This window comes from Chiroxiphia lanceolata, chromosome 3, assembly GCF_009829145.1.
Source record: "Chiroxiphia lanceolata isolate bChiLan1 chromosome 3, bChiLan1.pri, whole genome shotgun sequence".
NCBI lineage: Eukaryota > Metazoa > Chordata > Aves > Passeriformes > Pipridae > Chiroxiphia > Chiroxiphia lanceolata.
This window is the reverse complement of record NC_045639.1, coordinates 26,774,811-26,779,986: the sequence shown is the minus strand read 5'-3', so window position 1 is coordinate 26,779,986 and position 5,176 is coordinate 26,774,811. Positions and strand designations below refer to the sequence as shown.

The 5,176-nt window shown below is 37.7% G+C and overlaps 1 long non-coding RNA gene across 1 annotated transcript; it reads right to left on the bottom strand.

Annotated features, from left to right (window-relative positions):
* Positions 1-1,857: 1,857 nt before the first annotated feature.
* On the bottom strand, positions 1,858-4,191 carry LOC116784597. The gene is made up of 3 exons (XR_004356161.1): positions 4,073-4,191; positions 3,663-3,770; positions 1,858-1,932 (listed from the first exon to the last, which is right to left on the bottom strand). It is a non-coding gene; the product is annotated as an uncharacterized LOC116784597 (long non-coding RNA).
* Positions 4,192-5,176: the final 985 nt, after the last annotated feature.

Sequence of the window (5,176 nt, the reverse complement as noted above, 5' to 3'; positions counted from 1 at the left end):
GAGTGGGTCTGTCCTGGAGCCGTCTGTCATTGACTCTGCTGGACATGGAGGAAGCTTCTGGCAGTTTCTCACAGAAGCCACCTCTGTATCCTCCACACTACCAAAACCTGGCCACACAAACCCAATACACAAGGTCTAAATAAGCATTGTGAATAAAAACTGGGCTATGTTGAAGACAATAAGAATTTGCATCCAGGGGTCAGAATGCCTTACAGAAGGTTTTAAAAAGATACAGAAAAAGTGCAACAGGAACCACACAAACCTTATTTGCAAGACAGGGAATTCTGGGTTGTATGTTAAAATGGACATGCAGACATTGATTTTTACCAGAAACATATCAGGAATTTTATTTCCTCCACATATCACAATTTGAAGTTGGAAAGCAGTCTTGCATAGTTTCTAATTTAGGTGGAACTATACAAGCTAAAGTGAAATCAGACAAAATCATAAGTAACAGCAGCAAAACAGAAGAGTCTTAATTCTAAGTGGTTCTGGTCTTGGCATAAGAATAAGGAAATTAGAACATGATGAATATTAATATTTATATTGCCTGTGCATCAAGAGGTAAAACATCTCAGAAAAGCTACCTCTGCTGTGTATATCAACCTTTTATTCTTTGATGTTTTGTTATACAAACAGTAGTCAGATAAATATACACATGGAGCTCAAAAAGCTACAGTATTTCACAATGTCACATCTAGTGAGGGATTCTTTTGATTTTTTTTTTTCCAGACCTGTTCATGTGCACAATTTCTTTATGCCTCATTTACTACAGAAATATCGGTCGATGAACAATGAATAACTAGACATATTTCATTGTATAACTGAGAGTGAACTGTCTTTTTAGGTTTGTCTTTGTTTCCCAAGCCCATGCATCTTAACTTTCATCATGCCTGTTTACATCAATAAAGTCAATTTATTTACTGAATTGTATTTGAGTAATTATTTATTCATACTTCAATCATTAGAAAGCCAGAAATTTACTATAGTCAAGAAATTTACTATAGTAAATTTGTGAAAAAAGTTTCACAGAAACTTCAAATGTATGAATGTGGTCTGCTCTGATTTCAAGACGTCTAATTTTGAGCACGTGGGTAGGATTGCTCTTCTATTCTAGATGCTACATAGAGCACCTTCTGAACTGGAGGCGTAAATACATGAGGTGGTGATGGAGACTGTTTCAGTTTTTGCAAGTCCACAATGTCTGTCACCTCCTCCATGATAGGCTTAATATAAATGTAAAGTTTATATGAACAAATTTAAATGATTTATGGAAAACCCAAAGACAAAACACACATGCACAAAAAGTATAATTCAGAACAGATAATTTTTATGTTTTTAGAAAGTAATACAATGTTAAAACAAGTCCATATCCAGCTATTTTATTCTTGTTAAGGTCATCCCATTAAACAACCCCCCAAAGAGAGTTATCAATATTGTCTAGCACTATAAACTAACAAAATTAATCAGAATGGGAATAAGCATTTTGCATGGCAGAGAAAATAGAGTGATACCAAATGTTGGCTGCTGTTATTGACCAAGTCAGCAGGTAAAGCCTACTTGTGGGTTAAATGTCTGGATGCAGGTAGCATTTACATTGAAGACAGATGATTTTACTGTTGCAATCATAGCCATTTCTTGGAAAAATATAACAAAAATGAGCAGGCCCATTCACCAGGGATTGCTGGTGAATGTCACTAAGGTACTACTTGGAGCAATATTTTGTTTTCTTTGCAGAAGTTCTCTCAGACATTGTAAAAATACCTGCCCCATGCTTGATATCCAGTAAGTAACAAGGAAATTTAGAGTTTCTTGAAGGACTTCTCATGTCCAGCACCGTTTCCATTCTGGCTGAAAGAGTGGAATACTTTACCTGCCAAATGCATAACAACTCACTTGTGGAACTTCATGTAGGTGAGGTACAGTTAGATGCTATAGAAGGGAATGAGAAGTATGATTTGGCTTGCTGTTTGTCAAAAAAGATGAGCCCTTTGTTATTTGTGTTGGTAGCCTGGCTGTATGGTTAGGTTTTAAGCTAGTGGAAAACTTGGAAAGAGCAAAGGAAAGCTGAACATCTTTACAATCATTCCTGGCCTTAAAATACCGGTTCCTGTCCTTAGCTCTGTGATGCAAGTTTTTCTCCCTAGCACAAACTTCATTACTATTCTGTATACCTTCATCATCCCCAATTCCAAGCAGTCTACATAGTCAGAAAACAAAATTGTTGCAGTATGACAGGTCTGCAAAACAGCTTGTCTCACTGGGAACTGTGTTGATCACCAACTGCTTTCTTGATGGCATTTAAGGTTGTTGACTTAAAGCCGTGCTGGCAATTTATCAGTGGGGGGGGTGGAGTGGGCGGTACCTTTCTGTCCCTGTTAACGAGACAGGATAGAGTGTGCTCGATAACATGTGAAAGGGTAACTTGGTGCTGCCTGTGTTGCTTCTTATCAACACGGTGACTGCATCCACCCTAAGAGCCCTAAGTGGCATTCTGCTTGTGAAGAAGTTGTCTCCCTCCTGTTTAAATGGAGCAGTGGTAATCAGTGAGGATGCTTAACCTGAAGGAGGATATGGGATTCAGAATGTGGACTCAAAAATTCTTTCCCTCTAGAGCAGATGCCCAGAGCCAATAAAAGCCACAAAGAAAATCAAAGATACATTTTTCAGAGGTTTTAGAGTTCTCATATTATGAGGGGTTTTAAAATTCCAGCCAAGACCAAAATGCCCAAATATGTTTTAGGTTTGGGCCACCAAAATTAAAAAGAGAAAGTAAATTTTACTTTCAGTTAGTTAAGAGGCTTCATTAAAAATAAATTTTTAATTTTTACTTCATTCTACCTAAGACAATATTTAAAGACATTCAAAAGAAAAAGGGTTGGAAAGAGGAACGTGAAAAGACTGTATTCACAAAGACATCAAAACAAGGTATTTTGACAATGCCAGGAAATTTTAATTAATTTTTTTTTCAAGTTCTAAGTAACCGACTTGATTTCATACAGCATTTTGATTTTCACTAATTGCATTTACTTTAGTCCCACAATACAAAGACTGGACAGAAGGATGGACCAATGCATACATATCAAGTTAATTATTGTTTTATTTTAACCTATTCTATCAGCAGCTCACCTCCAGGTAAAACTGTGTTGTGCAGAAATACTCAGTGGAAGAAAGTATGCCATAGAAAGTGGGAGGAGGGAAGTGGAAAAATAGCCTTATGATGAAACAGATGGAATGAAAACATTTGGCAAACATCAGTGGTGAGCTATTTTTTGATATAGCTGTTTAGGTTTCTCTAGTATGAAAAGCCAAATGGCTAATATCTCCTTGTGCACATTGAAATTAACATATACGCATCAAAAAAGCATTGCACTGAGGTTTTGAACTGAAAAAAGAATCTAACTAAAGCTAGCACTGTCAAACTACGAGAGGTCCATCACCCTGCTGTCCCCATCCAAACATGTGCACTTCACCCTTCCCTCCTTGCCATTTCTCTTTCTAGTTTTCTCCGCATAGCACAAGCACGTTGGAAGGGCTGGGGGTTCTCTCAGTGGCTGGGACCAGAGCTTTTCCACCAGCACACCTAATAACTACAAGCTATTCAGTATATGAAAGAACCACCATAGGAGGACAGATAGTGGGAAAAGAAAAACAAATCTGACCTGGGAACTCTACATTATTTCCATGGAAGTCTTCTTTCTGCCTGGTATCAGACATGGGGAGTGAGAGCTGTGGTGACTTCTTTGACACCAGGAAATATTCTTGAACTCCTGAGAACAGAAGTAAAAAGCCAGTTACAATAAAGAGATTTGTAGATATAAAATATTAAAATCAAACAGCTATCACAAGAATATGGGGGAAACCATCAGGAAGCGGGAAAGGTAGAGAAATTAGAGGGAGGTAAAGGAAACTACAGTAATGTGTCACTCTGGCATCTCTATGCTCTGACTAGCACAGCATAATTAAAGGATATTAAAGGACTTTATGTTTCTATCACAGTAGTGCAAAATTTAAAACAATAAACTGCTTTTTCATAACACCAAACTACCTTCCTCACTCTCCTCGTTCCCACCTCTGAAATTCTGCTTGAGTTCATCTTCACCTTGACCTTGCTTCTGCTGAAATCCTTGTTCATGTCTTAATCACTTCACATCTTGAATACTGAAATTCCTTCAATGGTCTGTCTAAATCTCAACTCTCTCTAAATGTCAAGAGGTCCAGAATGGTGCAGTCAGATTGTTTGCTTGCTCCATGCATGGATAAACAATATGATAGAAGATGTGTTTATGTAGTAAAATTGAGAAGCTGCAATAGAAGAGTGAGTTGTTTGTATATAGAACAGACAACAGACATAGAGCAGCTAGAAATTGGCTAATATTCTCAGACACTACTGTGACACACACCGACAATAAAATATTTGTTTACTACAATATAAATAGCACCAAGATGAAGAAACCTGGAAATCTCAGGCTTCTCTATTTTTGCAGACAACAAACATCTACTGAGTGCCTTTGCCTCCCACAACATTTGCCTCCCAAAACAGTAGCACACTGTTTTGGTATCAAAATAGGCTCCAAGATCTTCAAAAGCACAATGCAACCACCATATAGGAAAAGACTTTTTCTCTTTGCAGTCAAGGAGACAGCCAGCTCTTCAGGCTTGTTTGTTCAGCCAAAAGCTACCACTCGGCATTTTGCTAACTATGAAAAACAAGTGTAAAGAAATTACTTGCTGCCAGAAGCTAGAGCAGAGGTGTCCTACGTCAGATTAGGCTGTTTCACAGTCATGTAGGATCTTAAAAATCAGCTGCTTCAGACAGATTTATTATAAGTTTTCTTGCTTTTCTGGGAATTTTCTTAGTTGTTCTGCACTAAAAGAAAGAAACGAAGTATACAGTTGTTAAGAAAGTTCAGATGCCTGTAGCCTTGCTTGAATCTGAGGAAACACTGTGGATACCTGACTTCTCTGGAATCAGGGAAAATAGCTGTCTAATATTGTCTTGAATACCTGAAGTAGAATAGGTTTTTATCCTGTATTTATCATTATACACCCAACAGCAAAACTGCTATGAGGCAAGCATGACACCAGCCTTCTTTTCTTAAGTCATCCTGGCTTTTACAATGCCTTTGATAGAACCTGCTAGTAACATTAACCAAAAACCCTGAGATTAGTTCAA